Raw genomic sequence first — 25,535 nt, 5'->3', positions numbered from 1 at the left:
TGCGCACCCTTCTTGTGGTCTGTGCAAAAGCACGCTTTAACTCCTGCACAAATTCTTGTGGGGCCTGATCCTCCCCACAATGTAAATTGTAGGCTGCCTTGCGAGCCTCTTGAGGATTTCTATGAGTAGAAAAATGTTTCATGATGGCCGCCTTATAGGTGGACCATCTTAAATGATTTTGGTCCTCCAGCCCCGCAAAGAAACTGGAGTATTCCGGGGAGAAGGTCCACTTTACATATTGAATACAGCTTTGGCTGTCCTTCAAATGGAAAGTCTACATCATGTGCTCAAACAACTCTAAGTGCTCCCAAACAGAATACTTGGCGTTCTTATGATAAGGCGTGATGACGCTCCTGATTGCCTTAATCTGCTTTAAGGGGTCCTTAAGCAAGGCCCTTTTTGTCTTATTGGCCCTTTTGGTCCGGGTAACCCTGGTCCATTCATCTTCTGACTCAGAGGCACTGCTGCCAGAGGTTCCCGTCTGTTCTTCCAGGTTTTCCCGGATTCTGCGAGCCTGGGAATGGCTGGCAGAATGTGGGGACCTGGTCTCCTGTGTCCTGTACCGCTCAGAGGAGTATTCAGATCCCTCCTTGCTGCCAGGATTTGATGGGTACCCCCCCCACTGACCTAACTGGGCAGAGGTTTTCAGGATGCCCTTAATGGGCCTACTCTCCTGGGGTTCCCCATTAAATTGCACTGTGCTTGGGTGCCCATACCCGGATGCCCGCCCCTCCATTCCTGGGTGGTACTGGCCTATGAGCCCCATGCTTCTGGCTGGATAGTAATCTGCCATCCCTGTGGCCCTGTGCTCATGTGCGCCAGGGGACATGTGGGTGGCAGAGTCCAGGGACTGAGAGAGATAAAGGCCTCTGGTACTAGGGCTCCTGGGGTTATGCTCAGGAGTTTCTCTTTCCCAGCGAACCTCATCTCTATCCGCCCCTGCTCCCTGTTGCAATGCAAGAGCCTGCGCCTTCAGTTCCTCAGTTAAGGCCTTACTAGACTCTATCAGTCTCTCCTGCATCGCTACCTGTTGTTGGAGTCTATCATTGTGCTGGCAGAGAGCCTCATTCTCTCTCTGTGCCTCCTGATTGGTCCTGGAGCACTGGGCCAGTTTTTGCTGCAGGAGGGTTACCTCCTGAGCTGTGTCCCTATTGGCCTGCTCCTTTCTTGCCAGAGCATCCTCCACCCTCCTGGTGTGTTCTAACAAGTTCTGGTGTTCTTTTTGGAGGTCACCCAGCCCCTGGAGGGCCAAGTGATTTTCTTCTGTTTTTCTTTTTAAATGGCAGACTTCCTGGCCTAAGGCGTCTCTTTCCTGACTAAGAGCCTGCATTTGTGCCGCCAGGTCGTCCCTCTGCCTTTGAAAGGCACCAGCTTTCTGGCGTTCTTCATCAAACTCTGCCTGGGTATCCAGGTCCTTCAAAATCAGCTTGTTGCTCTCTGCCTTCACTCTATCTAGATGACTTTGCAGGGTGGCTACCTGCTCCGTGCATGCCCTGTTAAAGTCTAATTGTTGCTCCAGCTTTTTCTGGCTCTGCAGTGGGAGTCCAAACTGTCTTGGTGCTCCTTCTGCAGGACCAGAAATCTAGTATCCTGGTCAGCCTTTTCCTGTTGCAGTATATCCATGTCCTCTTTTATTTTAATGATATACTGCCTACTATCATTTTCTGACTCCTGGCTCCTCTGCAGCCTCTGCTCAGAAGAGTCCAGATCAGATTGGGCCTTCTGTAATGCCAGCAGTTGCCTACTCGCCAGATCTTGGCCTTCAGCACATTTGTCCTGCATGGCTCCCATATGTAAATATAAATATGCCGCTACCCTGGCAATCTTGTTGTGCTCATCCTTGGCCTTAGAGGACATATATAGTTCACTCAGGGCCACATGTAAGGGACCCTGGTCTCTTCATATATCTGACCCTGTTTCCGTGATCTGGGGTGCGATTGCTTGCAACCAGACCGTCTGGTCATGATGAGTCCACTCACCTCTCACAAATAGCTTATGTAAGAAGTGCTCTCTGGCTATTTTCATATCTACCAAGGTCGTCATTCTGGAATTTGAGTTCCTTCCTGACTTACAGAAGTTTGTATTTTATTTTTGCAAAACAGACCTTTTCCTTAGAGCGTTCCTTTGAGGAGTGCTTTACAGCGTAACACAGCGTGGTGATCCGACCGGATATGTGTATCTGGTCAGCTGGCACACTGTATTAATCTGCACAAGTGATAGATCTAATCCGGAATCCCCGGCTACGAGCCCCCAATTTGTAAGAGGATTCAATTCAACACTACAGCTAAGTCAATGCCTAGTCTGGGATACTGAATGGAAACCCTTATTGATATATCTTTATGTCCAGTTCATGCGTTCTGGATGACTACCCCTATATAACACCCCTCTCTTGGAATCCCCCTGACCCCACTGAGCCAAGAAGTAGTTCTGTTTTGCAAGTTAAAAGGTTTATTTGAGAATTTAAACAATATATATATATATATCACACTTTATAATAAATTAATAATTGAATATCACACTTAATCTGATATGATAAAGATTAACAACGGAGAATCTGGCACTAGCCCACTTCTTTATAATCACTAAGGAGTTGACATGAAATGGATAAGGTAGCACACTGGTAAATAGGGACAGAAGAATAATGTGGTAGAGAATGCTTTATAGGGTTCAAGGAAATGCAAGGTTGAATGAATGAAATGCAGTATAGAAGATAAACTGATATGGTTTCACAAAAGACAAGGTAATCACTTTCCCTTTGTGGCAATTCACCCCCCCCTATACAATGTAAGGAGATGGAAGGAAGAGCACACAGTTCAGGTATACAATCACAATGTAATACAGAGTTCCAGTTTCCCAGCAAGCTTAGAGGAGAATAGATATGAGTTTTACACAGGCTCAAAATGCTTTTAAATGTGATAGCAATATATTGGAAAATGTGCTAAAATGCTTTTAATTCCCTTCAGGAGGTTCAGGTTGAGGATTAGTTGGTTTAAATAAGTTCAGGCTTACTTTAGCAATGTTCTAGGAATGATTGGCAGGTTAAACGAATTTTTGGCAAATGAAAGCAAGGAAGCTGCTGTTTTCACACGTGGAGAAATTTGCAAATCGCGGCAAATTCGCGAGTGCGTTTTTCGCGATTGCGGCAAAAGTATAGGGAGTAGGAATGCGGTTCTAGGTTCGTTGAAAAGCCAAGATTCCCAGCTTTCAGAGGAAAGTTACTGCAAGTCTCTAAGACAAACGGTCACAGAGATATGAGCGATATGGTAAAGGTCGTTTTTCAGATTTGAAATTTTAAAAGTTCAAAGTGACAAGTTACAGCTAGCAGCTAGAAATGACAGGTGACAGTTTTGCAAAATGACAAGGTACAACTTCTAGGAGACAGTTCTGGTTAGATTAAAATAGATTGAATTATATTATTTTAACTAAGAGATTGGTTCTGCACAGTTCTGCTAGGTACTCACAATATATTTTAAAATAGGCCTCGCCACGGACGGTTTCTGCGCACAGCGTCGGGGTCAGCTCTACTCTGCTGGTCTGGTCTGGGTCTCTGGTTCTGATCAGGTCTGTGGGTCCGGATACAGCGGTCTCCGGTTCAGCTGGTCTCTCTCTGGATACAACACTGCTCTCTGGCAAATGGCAAGAGTTCTTGCAAAGAATTCAAACAGCTCGCCTGGCTGTGATAATGGCAATGATTTGAGGCCTGCTAAAGAGGGATTTAGCTTGTAGTTGACCTCTCTGCTACAAATTCTGAAGTAAAGTCTTGGTCTCTGAAGGTGGATAGATTGAAGTCTCTATGTTGGCTCTCTGGAGGTTGATGGAGGTAAAGTATGGATTTTCCCGGCAGAGCGTCCCGCAGCAGATGGAATAGAATGTCCCTATCTGTCCTGACTGTCTGCTTTTATGTGTTTTGAAAGTGGGTGGAGAGGCTAGCTTTCTAGGCCCAACCCCTTCAGAGTTCTGATAGGTTGGAGAATTCTTTGCGTTCTCACTGGAGAGCAGGATTGTGTGTCAGAATGATGTCATTTAATGGCTTTCAGAAAGGACACTCCTCTGTCAAATTGCACACAATCTATATTTGATCAAAAAGACATATTTGCACAGGTACACATTTGTTTAAAATTACATGCACCCATCACATATCACAGGAGGTATACCCTGTCCAAATCTGCTCTTCCTGAGAGCTTGCATTGAGAAATGGCAACATTTTGCACTTTTTAACTGGTTTTGCAATATCGGACATTAACCCAAATTTACACACATGTGCGCAAGGAGTATGGACATTAATTGATGAAGTGTCAGATTTTTAACATGCATACATTTTAAGTAATACCCTCTTAACTGCTAGCTTGCCCCCAGATCATACCACCGGTTGTAAAAACCTCTTAAAATGTGGGCAGAAAAATCACAAGAATTATGGTATCATTTAAATAATTTTCACAAGTCCGCTCTATGAATGATCCATCTTTTTAGAGTTATGTTCTGGCCCCAAAGGGGTGTGGTTTCCCCCCAGCACAAGGTTGAATTTCTGGTTTTTCCAGTTCTGCCAAGTCAGCTTGCTCTCACAGGCAGTGCTCCTCCCCTTTCCTTCCAGGAGGAAGCCACATTTACGACTCCCACCAATAAAATATTTGCCTGAGTCAGGACAGGGCTTTGTTCAATTTCCTGCAGAGCCCAGGTAATTCAATCAGAGAAGTGTCATATCCCTTTTGGTGGGAACAGCAAAAGGCAGCTAGGCCTGGGAACACAGCTGTTGTGCAAGTCTCAACTCCTGTCGGGGGTAGCTGGTGGGCAGAATTCAGTTCCTTAAGCCAGGCCCCAGCTAATGTCACTTTTAGTTATCCAGTTTTCTGCATTCAAATAAAACTAACCATTTTTACATATGCAGCTAGAATGCTGATTCTAAGTTTAAAACTATGACATTTAAACAATTGAAACCTATGTGACACTCAAAAGTAGGTCACTCATTTCTTTTAAACATTTAGATTTGTAGTGTCTTTCAGTCCAAATTTACTTTAACTGCTGAAATCCACAGCTCAGCCAGTCTTGTTATAAACCTTCAAGTCACTTCAGAATATAACTTTACATTGTATCCACCCCTCAGTAAGTCTTTCTTTGGCCTGCTTTGGGTTCATTTATTCAGTTTTACACACAAAAAAAGTCTGGTGTTGTTTTAAAACGCCGGCTTTCTGATAGTGGTGAGTACTGGTAATGCACCCATTTTTGGGATTTAAGAAAATGAATTCCCCACAATTCTAGGTTGCTTTTGGCAATCAGCATTGCCATTCCCAATGGTTTCAGGCTACTGTGTGGGTAGTCAAATGGTGGTTTTAGGCAGTGCCCTTCTGTGCCCATAACATCGGCAAAATGGGTGGCAGCCTATTCTTCATGCACTTCCCTGGGCATTTTCTGGGAATCTCTGGCCATCATGATGTTTTCAATGCCAGTACTGCACAGTTTTTGAGGTAGGGCTCGGATGCATGGGTAAAAACATCCCACAGCCAACAAGGTCCTCCAGTAACCTCCCTGCACTAACCTTCTCAGCTTCTATGCACAAACACACTATATTCATACCAAATAAGTCACTGACACACAGCAATTGAGTAACCCTCCCAGCAGACATCAACGCTACAGCTCTACAATCAACTTGTGTATGATAGTCCCAGCCAGTGCATCCTAGCACCACGGGCACACACAGCTCCTCTCTAGGCACCAATGCCTCCATGCTCTAAACACAGGACACCCAGAAACAGACCTGCATGCAGAGGTCTGGCTACTTCCCTTCTGCACGCATCAAGGCAACAGCAAAGCTATCTTGTGACTTACCGCCCACCGCAGTAACCTAACTCACCCACCCCTCTCGTTCAGATCTACCAGAGCTGCGCTAGAGACCACACAAATGGCACACATGCCTAGGATAAATCCCAGTAACATAACATATATCCAGGTCATTCATGGCTGCCCTAGACTTATCATACTCTATGGCAATTGTACAATGAAATGCCAGCTGTTTGGTGCCCTAGTCGGAATACACATGCTCTACGTGTAATAATTAACAACATACCAAGGGTGTGTCCAATGGTGTTTTATAGCTATCAGGATTCTCTTTGCATGTAGAATGGAGGGACCTTTGTACAAGTTTGGTTTATTAGCTCCATCAGCGGCAGCATCTGTGCTACGCATATGTCAGATCCTTAAAAGGCAGCGCAGCAGTGCAGCGAGGCAGTCTCGGTAGGAGCTGAAACAGTCTGGAGTCTGTATATCCATTTCTTTGTTCTGCTTGGGCAGGAGTGTTGCTAGGTCTGGAAAAGATCCAGCGCTACGATAATGTCGGGACTTGGGACTAGCTATACCCTTTTGGTTGCTGCTCCTGAGCATCTATCCGGGACTACAACCACAAGATCCGCCCCCTCAGCCCCCCCTAGCATTGCCTCTGGTGTGCCTTTCATTGTCGAGCCATGGCACTTCATCATGTACAACAGTGCAGTGAGATTGCCACTGGTCCTTTCAGTGGAAGAGGGCCCAGCTGATAGCTGAGACTGCAGAGATAGTGCTGGAGGTATCAGCTACTTACCTCTTTTTGCTGATGAATGGAGCCAAGAGCTTGAGCTCCAATGCCGTGAAGCTGAAGGATCATGCTACCCCTTAAGTGCTAAGGGCGAGTATGCTCGTCCTGAACTCCCCGAAGGAATCATTATAAGCTCCGCCCACTCCCGCAGATAATTAAAGACTGAGCTCGGCCTGGTGTGCTAGTTGCTAGTCCTTGTTCTCTCCCATGGAGACAAAGTAGAAACTTCTTATTGTTAACCTGAACCTGATAGTGTCACAGTTAAGTGTATGTCATTCTTGGGACTTTTATTATTTTTGTATTTGGTGTGGAAGCACTTTTACAAAACAGATGCAGAATAAATATATACAACTTATACATGATCTTTTCATAAAAAACTGAAACATATTGTGAAACAAAATAGACAACATTATGCATAAAAATTAAAACATTTATAAACATTTAAAAATTGTCATCAAATAAGCCACCAGCAAAGCCCCATGTCCAGTATAATGCATAATTCTAAGAGCATTACTATAGTCATATGAGTATCCTGACAATCACTTATCCAAGATGATCTGAACCAAACATACAATATCCTATAATAATAAAGTATATTATTCCATCATGTGGAAATGCTGGTTACTTGGCGACCACGCAAATGTCAAAAGATTATGTAATTTCCTGATTTATTGAAACAACAATAAAATAGTGCCCAAATTCCTTGAAGGAAAAGCAATGGACATGAATGTTGTTCAGACAAAACACACTAGGAAAGCTAGACGTGATGGGCGCTCAATCAAAGATTGTCAGAAATAAGTGCAAAGGTAGATTGTGTCAAGAAGTGATAGAAACATTAAAACACGTATTTAATGTGAGGAGATGAATATGTTCGAAGTAGAGATTTTGGGCAAATGTGTGAACAATGATCTTTTTCTTAAATTGGAAGACTGCTAGGACTGAATAATGAAAGGGTTGCAGGCCTCCTTATTTCTAGCAGCATTAGATATTTCGGATAGATGTTTTTACACATTAAGAGAAATGGATAGCTAACAAAAATATTGTAATTAGAATACATTGCTGTTATATTTTTTCTTAAATCTATTAAAATGTGTTCTTTTTAAATGTAGATTGCAGACGGCTTCCTGTAGACCAACAATGCAATTAAATACATAAAAAGTCGGCTGGATTCCCATCCTCACATCTATGCGTTTGCTTGGCCATTAAGCCTTGATCTGAAACAAGAATGTTCCGATATTTAAAGTGTCCTTCAATTCTTACGTGAGCCATGTAATCAATGTTTGAACTGTCACGTACGATCAGCATAGATTCATTCAACTAATGCTGTCCTCTTTTGAAATAATAATTTTCTAATGTTGTATTATTCTGGATAACTTAACCTACACATGTGAAAAATGTGCCATTAAAAGTTGAGCAAACATTTTTGGAATATAGCTACGAAGTGGTGCTTTTAGATGTATGTAATTGTCTTTTGAACACGACAGCGCATTACAGGTGTAAAGCTAGGGACATAGTTTTGCTTCTTTCATATGAAGTTCCTGATCACTGTGAGGACATGGCTTCTACTTTGCAGGCGTAGAGGACTAAGTAAGGGTTTCTAAACATGGACTCAGTCCCACACGGCTACTAGGCCAGCCGTGATCCAAACATAAAGGTAAAATGGGCACAACATGGACAGTACACCTCCTTCACCTTTTATGGCAATGTGGGCACAGAGCGGACTATACTCTTCAAGAGGGCGTGAGCCAGCAAGGAAGCATCCAATACACCCATTTTACTGAGGTATCAAATTAAAATAAATGTCCAATCAAGCTTCTAAAAAAATACATGGCCTCAATACAACAAAAAACACAAACACCAAACAATTCACGAATAACCTACCCCTGTAAAGAAGACACATAGTATGCAGACCTTTGTATAACAGGGGCACTTTGGGGCTTAAATAAGGGGTAGACAGTCAATATTCTCTGCAGCAATGTTCAAGTTCAAAGAATATGTCTTTTTAAACGGTAAAGAGGGGGTCTTAAATGTCACTAGGGCCCTTAAAACCAGGTCAGGGCAACAGAAGCTCAAGAGATAACTTACACTCTCATGCTTTGTGGTCGGCAGTGTTGATCCGGGATGAGCAAGCTCTCTGAGGCAATGATTCAGTGCCGGGTTGGTGAACAGGTCAACTGGACCCAACAAGTGCTGTGGTTCAACAAGCAGCAATGGCTCTTGGCCGGGAGGACGCTGAGGACAGAAATATGATGTCAGGGTTGGCAAAGCTCACAAGGACTTTGAGGTAGGAAACAAAGCCCAGCGATGTTCCTTTGTCCGTAGGTTGCTGCGAGATCAAATGAAAGGTTTTAAAGGATAAGGTGACTCCTTGGTCATAAAGGTTGTCAGGGGGCACTGTCAGGACTGCCTCCTCCAGCAGGCAGAGTCCTGGGTGCCAATGTGTCAGGGAGAATAGAGGCATCGATCCAAACAGCAGGACACTCCAACTATTCCCCTAGAGTGGGTGGAGGGCCGGGACCGGGGGCAGGTGTTGGCTCCTTTCTTTAAATGTTTATCTTCGCCCTTATTACAGGGGACCTGGGCAGACTAATCTCAGACAGGTTTAAGTGAAACCCTTCTTTTGAAGAGCAAAGATGATTCAATTAAAGGGATGGCCTCGCCCCCATTACACAGTCCATCCGTCACAGGCATTGTCCCTTTCAAGCCTTCTGTAAGGGCCCCATCCAGGCTGCTGTGATCAGTGTGTTTTGTCTGATGATGTCAGTCCTAGAATACATTGTCTGCAGGAAGTGGAGTGGGGGCAAATGTGAGTGCCCTAAGAGATTCTCTGGTCTCTCCTACAGCAAAGAGCTTCTAGTAAATACCACCTGGGTGTGACCGTCCTATTGTCCTGGAAAACGCTCAACTTAACAGCACGCGCCACCTTCTTACCCCCTAGGGTAGTTCCTGTCCTCTGGTCAGGTAACAAGCTTTTCCCAGAGAGAACACATGGGACAACTAGCCTGAGTCCAAATGGTTTATTTTGGTTCCCAGAAGCTAATGCACAATGTCCCCGTCAGGGGAATGGGCCACTGCAAACCAGGCTGACATTACAATAACATCAAACGTTTTTTCTCAGCATGATTGTATATTGCATGTGAAACCACAGATGACCTATGTGTAGTTATAAGTCAAACTAGCACCAGGCCCTGGTGGATGCACAATTATAATAAAAACTGTTCACTTTTAAAGGTATTCATATATTTATTTTAAAAACAACCAATGTGAAAATTAGAATAACTTTGGTGCTATACATGACAGCTAACAATTCTTTGGAACACACATTTTCAAAGTAGTTATGTATATGCCCTTCAAATGGCACACTTTAGGGAACACATCAGCTGTGGCACTTCAGAAAGAGTCACCCTAATGTTGCTAAAAGGCTGCTGAGATGCAATGACTGATGCCCAGCACAGCAGCAACTATACCGTGGGTGCCCACCCTACCCCATCACAAGCCTGTAAATCACACAGCACTGTCTGAATGTGAGACTCTTTAGTTTCCTGGTAGGGTTAGAGCTCCTAAAATGTCCACAAATCTGGGGGATCCCCCAGTAGGGTGGTAATCCTTCACAGTCCCATTGTTGCCTGGCAAGGATGTCTGCAAAACCTGGAACACTAATTAACAGATGTGTGAGTTTTCGTACTGACATTTTTTTTAAAAAGTATTTTATTAACATTTTCAAATAAGCAGGCCAACAAGCCTAAACAGTAAGAATCAAACGAAGACAGAAGGCAATTATACACGTCATATTGCTATGCGACATTCTTTAAATGAAGAAATAGGAAAGAAAAAAGAAAGAGAACAGTACTAAGGAAAAGGAGAACGAAGGAAGAAAGCAACAAGGAACAAAACGAAACTGAAAACCAACCATTTTATGCCATTATAATTCCGGTTAACCCCACCTCCACTAGTATTAACTCATACTCAGGTATAGGTGTAAGTCTCTATGTCAAAAAGTCTGTGCTGCAAAGTAAACAAAATAGGTGAGTATACCATGTATCAGGTGTCCAAAGTTCACGGGTGTTTGTCATCTGAGGGATATAATGCAGTATTAACCAGGGACTTACATGCCTCAAAGAAGAGGCCCACTTCGCCACCATGTACATCTATGTCCCTGCCCCAAGCCGTAGTTTCCGCCAAACACCAGCGTCGCATCTCACTCAGCCACAACATATATTTCGGTCCCTTGCTTGACTTCCGCGTCATGGCTATGCATCTCTTGCCCAAAATGCAAGCCAAGTCCATGAACCTGACCGTGTGTTTGTGTTTACCAACCCTGGAATACATACCCAGAATGCACTCCTGTGGGGACCATCGATACCTTGTGATGCCTGCCTTTACACTGGTGTGCTTAATTGCCCTCCAGAACCTCTGCACAGACTCACACTCCCAAAACATATGCATCATGTTGCCTCCGCCTTACCATACCTAGGGCAATTAGATGTTGCTTCCTTGCTGAATTTGGCGACCCTAGCCGGAGTTAAATATGTTCAGTGTAGCACATTAATCTGCAGGAGCCGAAACACCGCATTTCGTGAAACATTTCTGCCATGGCCGAGCACCCATTGCCATTGCTTGTCCGTGAAAGCTATGCCTAGGTCAGTCTCCCACCTAGCTTTTAGTGCGTATGGTCTATAAGCGTGCCTTCTATAAGGGCTTTGTACAACCAGGACACAGGCCTCCAGCTGTCTTCCAACTCATGCTTGAGCGATAAAAGAGCAACTCAACTGTGCCTTCCAACTTGGTTCTGTTGGCCAGTCCTTCCAGGTTAGTTTTGCAAATTTGGTGATTTGCATGTGTCTCAGGAATTGCCCTTTGGACAACCCCTCTTTTTGTGTGAGGTCAGAAAACTCTCTATAGGTACCATTCTCATACAGGTCCCCCCACATTGCAATTCCCACCTCCTCCCAGCGCCTCATTGTCTGTATTTCCTCTGTTCTTGCTTTTCCACCTATCAATATGAGCCTATGAGGTGAGTAGGGATGGGGGGTCTTCAGAATTTTCCATGTCCTCTGCCATATCCTCCTACCTACAGTTAATAATAAAGGTTGTGCATATAGTGTGGCAGGTGGGCACCAAAGCATTTCCTTTAACCGCACCAGGTGTATCAGAGACCCAAGTAAGGTGTGCTCTGCGTTCTGGTCATCTGCCATCCATTTGGCTAGGAAGCTGAGGTGTGCTGCTAAGTAATACAATTCTAACCTGGGCAGTTGCACCCCGCCATTTTCGAATGGGAGTGACATCCACATCACTGTCACAGCTAAGGTACTGAAATGGTAGTGTCCCACTAATCCATGTAAGGACCCACGTGCAAATGTGGAATGGATGGCCCCATACACTGCACCTCCCCAGTGCTTCACCACCGATTCCTGATCTGTGGCCGTTAAGTGTGTCTCCTGCAATAATGCAACCATGACCTTCCTCCGCCGTAAATATAACTTGACCTTATTTCTCCTCATATATGTGCCCAAACCTCTGACATTCCATGTTATAATATTAACCTGTGTCATATTGTGTGGTGCGAAAAAGTCTCAATCTGCTGCCTGCCCCTATATATATGGGACAATTCTGGTCATGCAAAGCCTCCCTCAGACCATAAAATCTTCCGCACATCCCTGCACCTTAAGCACGTATGGCATTATCCCCCGTGTACTGTATCATGGTTGGGTAAAAAAGCATAACAAACAAAACAAACAACCCCGGTAACATGGGGCACCAACTTTGCCCAGCAAATATAGACTGCTCGGACCTGTGGGTGCCGACAGTAATGGACCAGCACCCACCAGGGGTCGGGACAGGGACTGCTTGTCACCCTTCCATTCCAGATGGGGGGGGGTTCCTGCTGTACTCAACCGGGCTGGATCACCAGCCCCGGTGTAATAGCCACTGTGATTACGGAGCCTTGATATAGTAGCTTCATTAAGTAAGAAGAGGATAGGCACTGGCCTCCCCTGACCATAGTCCGAGTCACGTGGCCGGCGCAAGGTACCCACAGTACCCAGTGCCATGCCCTGCTACTTTGCAGATTCCTTTCCCTGTGAGGCTGTGTTATCATCAGTGTCCAAATTATTGTGCTCTAGCCACATAGTCACTGCTTCGGGACTCTCGAAGAATCGTGCCTTGCCACCGTGGATCACCTTGAGCCTTGCGGGATACGTGAGCATGTATCGGATGCCCTTCCTGCGGAGCCTGGCTTTAACAGAAATAAATCGATTTCTCTGCTGCTGCACCTGGGGGGTGTAATCTGGATAAATGGAGACCCTCGAGCCTCAACATTCAATAACCCCTCCGTCTCTGGAGAACGGTAGCAACACCTCGCGGTCTCAAAAGTTAAGAATTTTAGCAATGATCGGGCGTGGATTTCTTCTGGAGGGGCCTATGTTCCCTCTCAACCGAGAATCCTTGCGTCAGTTTGTCTGCTCCAATTTCCTGCTGGAACAGAGTTTCAATATACATTGTGGGATCCCTGCCTTCCTCTCCTTCAGGAATACCCAGGATTCGTACATTGCTCCGGCGAGAGCGTCCCTCCGCTTCCTCAGCTCTCTGCGCTAAAAACCGATTCTGGGTTTCTAGGATCTTTACTCTGACGGTCAGGTCCATGGTGATGTCAGTTGTCTGCTTCAGTTGCTCTTCTGCAGTCGTAACCCTCTCTGCCAGGGATCGCACATCATGTCGCAGTAGTTGGACATCAATTTTGACTTCATCAACCTTGTGTTCCAGCGAGGTTCGTAACGCAGCTATAGCCGCCAGAACCTTATCTTCATGTTGCTCCAAGGGCTGATCGGCTTGCGCCTGTTCCCCCCTACTTTGAGACGCAGCAGAACCCTGCTTCTGTCCGCTCCCAGCAAAGGAGTCCATGATGGTACCTTTCTGCTTGTGCTTATTGTTAGGCATCTTTCTGCTCAGTGTGGTTGAGGAGTGCTGCACCACCTGGTCCCATCATGAGTGAGGCCACTGGCGCCTCAAGTGAACTGCAGCTTACTTTCTGCGGGGGATGACTCCACACGACTCCGGACCAGTCACAGCACCGCTGTCCCCGGGGGCAATCCAGCACCTCATGTTGTTCATAGCAGTCGGGTATCAAATGGTGCCACCTGGGTGCATGCCAGAGAGTGGATCAGTGCTGCTGCATGTATCACCACACTGCTGCCCGGCTCCTTGCTGCCTCCCTCCTCTCCGTCATCACACTGGCCCTGTTTCGTGTGCTCCACTCAATGTGCCCCAGTCTCAAAAGGAGTGGGCTGTCCACAGTCCTCGATGCCTCCTCTTCTGACCAGCCCCCTGGAGGGGGGAACCCCGTCACCCCACAGGGAGGGTCTAGGCACACTCTTTATCCTCAACTGTTGTAACTAATCGAGGGGCACCCCTACAGGCTCAAAGCTCCTGCCTAATGATTGTGCAGCTCACCAGCTCTTTTCACAGGCACTCCTGCTCAAAGCACGGTCTTGTTACACTATTGGGGGTTACTCACTCAGCCAGGACCATGTCCAGGGGGATGATACATGATGAACCAGGGGCCCCTCCACAGAGGGCCTGCCCTAAGGGCAGCACCAGCCTCCGTCCAGCAGCCGCCTCCCTCAGGTCACGCAGCATGTTGGTGTGTGCTGGGTAGGAGGCCTGGGGCTCACAGCGTGCAGTAGCAGGGAAGCACAACCCACTTAATCGCTCACCCAACCTCCCGGGGGGGCCAGGCCACAATCCACCCACCACACCCCCGACACCAGGCAGGCCGAGCCCTAGTTATCCAGGCTCTCCGCTCTCAGAGAGCGGGTCCGGACACAAGCCTCGCCCCCCGCGAGGTCCGCTCCTCCTCACCGCAAGCACAGGGCAGAGCGACCGTGATCCTCCTCTTGTCGCCACTGCCGCAGTCGCTGGATCCCAGAAGGGCAGCCCCGGTCCTCGGCACGCCGCGTCACCCCCAGGCGATCCTCTTGTGGCTGTCAGACCTTTTCCAGCGGGTGGGGCATCGTCCAGGACGGGCCTCGTATTAGGCACAGACTCTGCCTCCCCTCCACTTCGGCCAGCTCCACCCGCAGCTCAGGTGAGATATTCGGCGGGGGCCCATCAGCAGGGAGAGGACGGGCTCCCAGCCAGCCCCTAAGCCCTCACATCACAGTCCACCGCTGCACTGTCACTCCGCACAAGTGCACGGGTTGGCCGCCATCTTCACCCTGTGCGCCTCATAGCATGGGCCGCAGTCTCTCTGCGATCTCCCAGTCACAGGCTCGCCAGGCGCAGGCAAAACCACCAGCAGAAGTGACCCACCAACAGCCCACAGTTGAGGAAGTATGGAATAGCAAAAGTACACAGTTCCGTTATTAGGATCAATATAGGATTTGCACCGCAGCTCAGCCGAAACACAGCCTCACACCATGAGCTGTAGGCCACGCCCCCCATTTTCGTACTGGCATGACCGTAAATAAAGGAGGTGTGAAATATGAATTAGTCATCAAAAGATGTATTCAAACATAAAAGCAAGATTGAACCAAAATAGGTCAATGCAGGGGTCGTTACATGTTGCATAGAATTTGGAGGCTGGCCATAGCTGTTGCTGGACCTGGTGATGCCTGCCACACATGTTGTGGCAATGCTGAAGCTGGCCATAGCAGTCTCGGGGCATGTGGAGGCTGGCCATGCATGCTGTTGGCCCAGTGGAGGATGATCATACTTGCTGCTGCGAATGTGGAGGCTACTGATACCGGTTTTCTAGGCATGCAGGCGGGAAATATGAAGATTTAACATTCACCACATGAAGTTACCTCAAAATCCTATTACACGTTTATCACTCTCACTGGTCAAATGTACTTTAAGTCGTGCATATTTTGTGAATGAACAAGGGGGGGGGTCCTGGGAGTCCCTCTGCCAGACATTAGTCCTGGTTACGAGAGACTTACCCAGAGTCTTTAACTCACTATCTTTGCCCTTGGGCAGTCCACCACCGAAATGCTAGTCAATTCTCCTCTGAACAAGAGTACCAACAGCATCCCCAGACACGTGTTTCAGTCTGGTTGGACCTCATCAGTAGGGAGGAGCTGTGTCTCTCTAAGAATAGTGAGCAAGGGGTCCACGTCTGGATTCCCCTAGTAACTTAGGGTGAGACCCAAAGTTACTTAAATATGCAAATTAACAAGGGGGGTCCTGGGAGTCCCTCTGCCAGACATTAGTCCTGGTTACGAGAGACTTACCCAGAGTCTTTAGCTCACTATCGTTCACAGTGAAGAAATATCCCAAACAAATCAGTCTTTGTCCTGCCCTTCGGCAGTCCAGCACCGAAATGCTAGGCAATTCTCCTCTGAACAAGAGTACCAACAGCATCCCCAGACACGTGTTTCGGTCTGGTTGGACCTCATCAGTAGGGAGGAGCTGTGCCTCTCTAAGAATAGTGAGCAAGGGCCCCACGTCTGGATTCCCCTAGTAACTTAGGGTGAAACCCAAAGTTACTTAAATATGTAAATTAACAAGGGGGTCCTGGGAGTCCCTCTGCCAGACATTAGTCCTGGTTACGAGAGACTTACCCAGAGTCTTTAGCTCACTATCTTTCACAGAGAAGAAATATCCCAAACATATCAGTCTTTGTCCTGGCCTTGGGCAGTCCAGCACCGAAATGCTAGGCAATTCTCCTCTGAACAAGAGTACCAACAGCATCCCCAGACACGTGTTTCGGTCTGGTTGGACCTCATCAGTAGGGAGGAGCTGTGCCTCTCTAAGAATAGTGAGCAAGGGGTCCACGTCTGGATTCCCCTAGTAATTTAGGGTGAGACCCAAAGTTACTTAAATATGCAAATTAACAAGGGGGGTCCTGGGAGTCCCTCTGCCAGACATTAGTCCTGGTTACGAGAGACTTACCCAGAGTCTTTAGCTCACTATCTTTCACAGAGAAGAAATATCCCAAAAATATCAGTCTTTGTCCTGCCCTTGGGCAGTCCAGCACCGAAATGCTAGGCAATTCTCCTCTGAACAAGAGTACCAACAGCATCTCCAGACACGTGTTTCGGTCTGGTTGGACCTCATCAGTAGGGAGGAGACTGAAACCAGACCGAAACATGTTTCTGGGGTTTCTGTTGGTACTCTTGTTCAGAGGAAAATTGCCTAGCATTTCGGTGCTGTACTGCCCCAGGGCAGGACAAAGATTGATATGTTTGGGATATTTCTTCTCTGTAAAAGATAGTGAGCTAAAGACTCTGGGTAATTCTCTAGTAACCAGGACTAATGTCTGGCAGAGGGACTCCCATGACCCCCTTGTTAATGTGCATATTTTGTGATCATTGTCTAAGAAATGTCCTTGTTAAAAACCCTAACAGACCTTTGAAAATTGTCATTTACATGCCATCAACTTTTCTGTCAGAGTTGCTGCTACAAGGCATTTTTAAATGCACGTTTTGACACTATTGGTCAAAAAGGTGCCTTGGGACAACCCCAACAGATATATAAAGTGCTTCGGAATGTCGTCGTCATCTGCCAGTGTTCCTGCCCAATGGGCATCAAAAGGCACCAATGGTTTGGTTTGTTTATTTATAGTGCGCAGCCGAACCCTCGGTTAACTGGGCGCATTAAATTAGGAACAGCAATGTTACAGATAGTTGCACATACAGTTCAGGTCATTGGTGAGATGGTACAAATGAAGTATGAGTGACCTGATTACACAGTGGTCGACATTCGGGGATATGAGAGAAAAGGATGAGGGGTACATTTGACATAGAATTAAAGCCAATAGTATAATGACATTCAGACACATGCTTATTCTAAGTGCAGATGACAATCTATTGTTGAGAGGCGAAGAATTATTTTACCTCGGCTCGGAATTACCAGAACAAGGTTTCAGCTCTGATTTTCATGGGGAGAGCATTCCAGGTTTTAGCTACTAGCACGGGGAAACTAGATCCACCTGCTGTTTTCAGATTGAACCTAGGGTTGAAAAGTTGGTGTAGATATGGGGATCTAGTTGGTTTGGAGGTGTTCTGTCTTGTGAATTTAACTGAGAGGTATTGTGGTGCTGATAGGTGAAGACATTTATGTGTGATGACCAGTTCTCAGAGTTTAATTCTCTCACGGATAAGTAGCCAATGGGCTTCCTTTCTGGCTGAGGAGATGTGGGCGTTATGTGGGAGATTTAGTGTGTATCTAAGAGCATTGTTCTGGAGTATTTGTTGTCTGTTCAGGATGGGGTTAGTCGAGTGTTGCTGTAGTCTAATTTGGATAGAATAAGGGCTCTGGCCAAAGTGAGGCAACTGTCAGTGGACAGGAAGGGTTTGCAGGCGTTGATACGTTTATTAGTATATGCTGTGGAGGAGATGGTAGCGTTGATTTGTTTTTTAAGGGAGAGTGTAGAGTCAAGTTATACACCAAGTGTTTTGACTTCTTTCGAGACTTTAATGAGATTACTATCAATGATGAAGGATTGGTATCTGTGGTCAAGTTTATTGAGACGGGCCTTTGATCCGACTATCAGCAGTTCTGTCTTGTCATCGTTTAAGCAGAGTCTGTGGGTGGCCATCCATGCTTGGATTTCGAGATAGATCTCGTTCAGCTTTGAAACATCCTCATCATAGCATCCCAAGAGCGCGATGAGGACCTGGGTGTCATCGGCATAGTTAGTATATGTAACTCCCAGGCCGTCAAGGCGGTCGAAGAGGAGTTTAGTGAAGATATGTGTGGGGGAAATGCAGGAGCCTTGAGGGACTCCGCATTGGATCGGAGTAGGGTCAGGTGCTGCGCTGCCTGAAGGGGCGAAGACCCTGGTTGTTCTGTCTGAGAGGAAGGATTGAATCCAATTGTGACATCCTGGGAGAATACCGCAGCCACGGAGAGGTGTTTGGTGAGTATTTGTTGGTCAACTAGGTCAAGGCCGCAGACAGGTCTAACAGGATGAAGATGGCCAAGTTGCCCTTGTCTTTAGCTTCATCCATTTGGATTTTTAAATCCAGTAGGGCTATTTCCGTCCCGTGCCTGGGTCTAAAGCCAGATTGTCGTAGGCCTAGTAGGTTATTGTCTTCCAAATGTTGTTGTATTTGGAGGTAGGCTACTCTATCTATTATCTTTAACAGGAAGGGGAAAGTAGTGATGGGTCTGTAGTTTGTGGGCGTATTGGGGTCGAGGTTGGGATTTTTGAGTAGAGGTAGGACCCAGGCTTCTTTGAGGTTGTCTGGGACCATTGGATTTTTGAAGGAGGAGTTGATAAGAGTGGTGATGAATGGGGCTAGTTCTTTAGTGCAGTCCTTGATGACTGGAGAAGGGCATAGGTCGCCAAGACAGTTAGATGGTTTTACCTGGAAATTAATTATACTATTTCACTAATGCTGAGCCACTTGCAGTGGTAGTTCGAACTTTTAATATTCTACTGATGTTACTGGTCCAATGTATTTTAAAGTCTACCCTTTGCTATCAGATTTACCAAAACATTTATGGGTAGTTAGGGGAGGAGAGAATTGATAAGCTCTCATACAAAGGTCCAGCAAAAGTCAGTACACAGAGTACTTTCATTGATTTTATTTACACATCCACACCTCCATTTAAGAATAATGTATTTGTTTTGAAGACACTGAGGCTTCATTTTTCATAGGGAAGTGAAGAAGAGCTGTCAAACAAAAATCCCCCACTCAGCAAAGTTTGTGAGGACCCCTAACCAGCAATACATAACAAAAAGCACAATCACTACACCAACAGAACATTAAATCCACCCACAGCATGAGGAAACACCTGGAAATGGAGGCTTGAACAGAAATTAGGGGTTGTGCCGGGATGATTGCTCAGGGGCAACACGCTTGTCTTGAAAGCAAGAAAACGCAGAGCATCACAGGTTTGAATACCAATCCGGCACTTAGAGACTGGTCTCCGGTATTAAGCGCATTATAAAAGATTCATTAAATATCACCCTGGACTACACAGCACTCCCTTTGACAGATCACTAATCCAATGGATCCCGGTGGCCTAGCCTAGCACCCAGTGATAAAAAGCATCCACGACAACACACAGGATCTATAATGAAGCCACTCTAGAACCTTTCCAAATCGCCATCCTAAACAAAATCTTCGAACAGACATAGATCCTCTATCCAGGTGACGTAATGCCATCCCACAATGACACACTTTGCTGCTCGACATAGCATCGGACAGAAAAATCAAAGCCTGGGTCATCGTCTGCTTCTGATTCTTCGAGCAGAAAGACTGAAGCGGGTGAAAGAGCCATGTATAACCTCAAACATTGACAAAGCCAACAGTTTGAGCTTTTGTGTAGGTGGGCATGGTATAGGAGTTTGCCCATCACTGCCATTATGGTACTACCTGGCAATAAGATGAGAACATCTGGAAAAAGGTGTCATTCTTGGGCATATGATAACAGTGCCTGATGCCTATTTAATATCTGTACCCAAGCCAAAACTGTTGGCTTTGTCAATGCTTGTTTTATTAAACAGTACTTCAGTGCAAGGAACAGATATAAATGAAGTGGCTGAAAGGACACTTGGTCAAGACATTTTATTACACCAGTAGAGTATTTACAGTTGCAATTAAGCCATTAACTCTCCACAGACTACTTAGAGAGAACATTGACAGGCCATAGTTTGATATCACAGCTTGAAAGGGCTAACTCAAAGAGATCGCAGGAGGATGTTTTGGAATTGTCAGATAGTGGGTGGAAAGACCAATATGAATTAGCATGGCCATGAGCAGTCAGCGGGTGCATACTTAACCAAACAACACACACATATAAGCTATGTTTCCTTCTTCACATACCATCTCCCCCCGAGATGTACTCCAATGCAGAGGCGTAGGAAGCGTAGGACCTGAGCGGGCAAGTCCCACCCAAAATCTGTAAATGCCCACTCAGCAGTGCTGTGTGGTCATTTACAGATGTTAATGTCACTGCGATGAGCCCAATTACATTAGCTTCAGGCCCCACTTGACAGGCAATCCTGGCTACGCCTCTGCTCCAATGCAATAGATTCAACTTATAGTTGGTGCTTAAAGGATAGTTCCGGGACTTTTTTTTTATTGTCCCTACGGTTCGGCCATGTGTTTTTAAGTATAAATCGGTAGATCGTAGAAAACTTTCCTATGGACCTTACCCGACTTTTCGTCCATTAACGCACTCGAAATCAGCCGCCATTTTCTGATAATCCTATCATTTCCCCCCATCGACCTGGCTCACCTGCTTTTGCGGCACTAAATCAAATCCCCCGCCCCTGAGCCTGACATCAGCAGACGCGTACCGCCCATTTCCCAACGCCAAAGCACGTTTCGTGTCAACAATCGCTGCGCCTCAGCTAATGAAGTGTCGCCATGGAAATGGCAGGACGCCTCTTTCCTCAATAAGTATAAACACACCGTTTCACAACACACAGCAGCAGATTTTCGATTCCATTACTCTCTCTGTGTTACTTTGAGTATTCTGTGACTCGTTTCTGTGCTCTGGTCAGCTACCTTCGCCGCTTCTAGGCCTTGTGAACACCTGTACCATCTCTGTAAATTATTTTACTTTCTTTACCACACAATGGCTACAATAATGCCGTATATGTACGAGCCCGAGTACACCGAGGAAGAACTACTGGAAAGGCAAGCACGCGAAAACGATGGGGATTCGGACGGCAGTTGGGAGGACCAGTCAACGGATGAAGAGCCTGGACCATGTCGCATGGACGGCGTCTCCACCTGGTGCACGTGCAATCGGTGCGAGCTAATGCCAACTGAGGAGGAGAACTGCTGCTGCCGTGAAAATTCCGGGTGCTTGGCCTACATTTCGGAAGGCGAGCCAAGTCCGCAATGCATCACCGAGCTGCCAGAGTTCAGGGAAGCCTGCCTCTCACGGACCGTGTTGAGGATGATGATGGTGCTTATGCACGAACTTCGCGGCACTGTTCGTCTGCGTAATCCGAGTAACGAGTAAGTATACTCTGGTTGTGATGTCAGTGATGCCACTACTATTTCATGGTCGTCTCCCACATATAAAATTACATCTACATATCATTCGAATGCATGTAAATTGGTTCCATATTGTGCATTTTCTAGATAGAATTTTTTTCAAAGCTGAATGACATTTTTTACCTGAATCGACAGTGATAAGAAAGTTTTGTCATTTTAATACAGTTTGCATCTTTCATTTTCACAGGTGGTACAGGCTGGTGGCCTATCGTTGCTTCACTTGGTGGCTTCACGGGAGGCTCGGACACCGCGTTCGGAGAGTAATACCTGCCTGTGTGGTACTTGCCATTAGACAACATTTCCCCAGCGACAGTGGACAATACCGCAGATTTTCCCTGGATGTGCTGCAACCGGAACTTTACAATGTTTAATGTTTATTATTTATGTTCAATTGAAATTAAGATCTAAAATAAAACCCAACATATATTTTAACAATGGTTGTTTTGATTTTTTAAATGAATCTAGTGTGTCTCCATTGAATAGTCTTCCTGTGCCTTGTCTTGTCACACCACATGTCTCCGGCCAGCATCCTCCCTCACGCTGGCCGCCCACCTTCAATCCACATAACCGTTGAACCCATATGCAGCAGACATACATATGTTATTTTGCGGGTTGGCATCAAGCCTCCCGGCCTTGCCTCCTCCCCCAAAAATACTTACCACACCACTTTGTTCAAGCGTTGGCAATAAAAGGCCGTTGGATTTTATTGATACAAAACATGGTTATAGGTAAATAATCAATATGGTTGATCATAATAAATCATCCTTTTGGGCACCGGGTACAGAGATGACCACCTCTGGCCCGTGCCGCCTTGCCACCACAGGCCAGCCTGCTGCTGACTAACTGCCTAGGCATCCAGGGTCTCCAGGGTGAACTGCACCCATATATTCTCCTGGGAGGGTGAGGTATTTATAAACTCACCCCCCTGCCTTCCATGTACTAGATCCTGCAGCCTGCCTCTTACATGCAGTTAGATGGCCTCTCCTTGGTGAGGCCCTGCGGCAAACGAGTCTTGTCTGCACGACCACCGCCCCAATCCACCCCCCGCCCTATCAAAGGCAGTTCGCACCGGGGTACTTGCGCTGGCAAGTGGAGCTGTCAGGGAGCGATAAAGGCCAAGGAGGTGCCAAAGACCATGTACACTTCAAAGTGGTCTATAGAGCATGGGTTGTTGTTCCATTGTCTACCTCCAGACCCCGTGTCTCCTGCCAAGCATCCCCCCTCACGCTGGACGGCCCCCTGCAATCCACATAAGTGTGTCTCCATTCACGAGTCTTCCTGTGTCTTGTCTGCACGACCACTGCCCCAATCCACCCCCCGCCCTATCAAAGGCAGTTCGCACCGGGGTACTTGCGCTGGCAAGTGGAGCTGTCAGGGAGCGATAAAGGCCAAGGAGGTGCCAAAGACCATGTACACTTCAAAGTGGTCTATAGAGCATGGGTTGTTGTTCCCATGTCTACCTCCAGACCCCGTGTCTCCTGCCAAGCATCCCCCCTCACGCTGGACGGCCCCCTGCAATCCACATAAGTGTGTCTCCATTCACGAGTCTTCCTGTGTCTTGTCTGCACGACCACTGCCCTAATCCACCCCCCGCCCTATCAAAGGCAGTTCGCACCGGGGTACTTGCGCTGGCAAGTGGAGCTGTCAGGGAGCGATAAAGGCCAAGGAGGTGCCAAAGACCATGTACACTTCAAAGTGGTCTATAGAGCATGGGTTGTTGTTCCCATGTCTACCTCCAGACCCCGTGTCTCCTGCCAAGCATCCCCCCTCACGCTGGACGGCCCCCTGCAATCCACATAAGTGTGTCTCCATTCACGAGTCTTCCTGTGTCTTGTCTGCACGACCACCGCCCCAATCCACCCCCCGCCCTATCAAAGGCAGTTCACACCGGGGTACTTGCGCTGGCAAGTGGAGCTGTCAGGGAGCGATAAAGGCCAAGGAGGTGCCAAAGACCATGTACACTTCAAAGTGGTCTATAGAGCATGGGTTGTTGTTCCCATGTCTACCTCCAGACCCCGTGTCTCCTGCCAAGCATCCCCCCTCACGCTGGATGGCCCCCTGCAAACCGCATAATGCCACGACATATACACGTCATTCATTCACAAACACACCCGTTTCGAATTCTTTATAACCCACTTCATATTTCTAATGAGAACTTCTTTGCGCTTTGCTAGTCAACCCGTGAAGGTGCTGGTTATCTGCTCTTCATCTCTGTGAACTTCCGTGACCACTTCGAGGAAACTCGTCAGTTTGCAACCTGTGAACTGCTCCCTGTTCTACGACAAGAAACTACTCTGATCCCTGCATCTAACTGTTTGTTCGTCAAGGTAAGGCCATGTACCATAATCATTTTGCGTCCAATTTCTTTTCGTTCAAGACAGTACATGCAAGGAACTAGTCACATGTTCTGAGTTTAGTCAAATTATTTTTCTATTTTTTTAAAGTTATTCAAATACTTATCCGCATGTGAATAACGTGTATAGTTCCAAGAACCAAAACGAACCTTGCATTGAACCTTTTATGTGTCATTTAATTTTTTAACACATTGGTATTCATAGAGAATTGTTGATCTTTACTTTTCAGAACTTTCCACAATGCCTGCCTGTTCCATTGGCGGTTGCCCTTCGAAGACCCATAATAAATCTGAAGGTACTATAATGCATGTTTTCCCTAAGACAATAGATCAGATAAGAGAATGGGTCCGATATTGCGGATATCCACCGTCTGAGCTTGAAAGTAGAGTCCTAGAAGTCTTTGCGGACAAGAGGGGTGATCGATACCGCATCTGCAGCAGGCACTTTAGCTCAGACATGTACTCCACATCATTGCTAATAAAGAAGAACACACCGCGAGCGAAGCGAAAATTGCTCTCAACCGCTATTCCCACTCTATTCGTCCACATCCCTCCACTGGTGAGTCAAGTTTACGTATTTATCTCTCGGCCTTGCGGTAGTGTGTAGCATTAGCTAACAATAATTTCCCCATTTATGTATCCACTCAATATGAAGGCGGAAGATTCTCCATCCGTGTCGTTATTGCAGTCATCAGCCACTTCAAGCGCCTATCGGGTAATCTTACTTGGCTATTCTGCCACTGACTTGTTTTAGGCATGTAAATCAATAGTTTTAATTTATCGTGTAATTATTTTACCTAATGGTACACCCTTGTACTCGTCCTCTAGTCTTTGTTTTCAGTTATAATTATTGTTATCCAAAATAATGCAAGTACTGTCTTTCAGGGAGATGTTGAGGAGTCCAACGTATTGACGACAACCGTTGATGTCACTCAGATGCTCGAGGTACGTTTCCGGACAGTTCCATCGATGGAGATCATCAGATCTTGCATTCTTGTAGCGTGATTGTTACACACAATGTTTCTTTCGTTTTTAGCCATTGATATGTCCTTCTGTCGTCGCCCTCCTATGTGTCTTCTTTTTTCAATATTGTGTTCATTACTAATGAAAGTCCTATGTTTCAGGGAGTCGATGGAGCATTAGTCCAAGAAGAAGGGGGAGCATGCAGTTACGGGTCGGCGCAACAGCTTGCAGAAGTGTGCACCGCAGTTACATCGTCCCTTGATGTTCTTATGCATTTCGAGGTATGGATACTGACAGTTCGATCAAGCGAAATCATATGACGTGATTACATCCGCTATACTTCCTTCTTTATTAACGCAAGTACTATGTTTCAGGGAGATGACGGAGCTTCTTCTACAAGAACATCACCCCTAGTAGTTGGTGCAGATCTCTGGGTGGTGACACTTCCAACGATCGAGCAAATGGAATCATATTTACATATCCATTATTTATTTTAGACAACTGATCATTTGTGCAGGTCTATTTAGATGAGCCGTTGACGCCTGCACAAAGTTTATGTTCTTTTTAACAAAATAGAAAACCATACTAATGCAATTACTAATGAAAGTTCTATGTTTCAGGGAGTCGATGGAGCGTCAGTGCGTGATGGATGTGCTTATCATGAAAATATAGTCGTTGCAGCGCAAGAGGAAGTGGA

At 46.2% G+C, this 25,535-nt stretch overlaps 1 protein-coding gene across 6 annotated transcripts in view; it reads right to left on the bottom strand.

Moving 5' to 3' along the window:
- Positions 1-25,535, bottom strand: part of ARAP3 (ArfGAP with RhoGAP domain, ankyrin repeat and PH domain 3) — a 582,982-nt gene that overhangs the window by 421,155 nt on the left and 136,292 nt on the right. For 2 of the 6 annotated variants that reach the window (XM_069654121.1, XM_069654122.1), the window contains exon 3: positions 8,651-8,797. The exons of the other annotated variants lie outside the window; for them this stretch is intronic. The gene's annotated coding sequence lies outside the window, so the exon portion shown is untranslated. The remainder of the gene's footprint in view (positions 1-8,650; positions 8,798-25,535) is intronic. 6 annotated transcript variants of the gene reach the window in all.

This window comes from Ambystoma mexicanum, chromosome 3q (assembly GCF_040938575.1).
Source record: "Ambystoma mexicanum isolate Mex_15411 chromosome 3q, UKY_AmexF1_1, whole genome shotgun sequence".
NCBI lineage: Eukaryota > Metazoa > Chordata > Amphibia > Caudata > Ambystomatidae > Ambystoma > Ambystoma mexicanum.
Note: the sequence above shows the minus strand (reverse complement) of the source record. Positions and strands in the feature narration are given on the sequence as shown.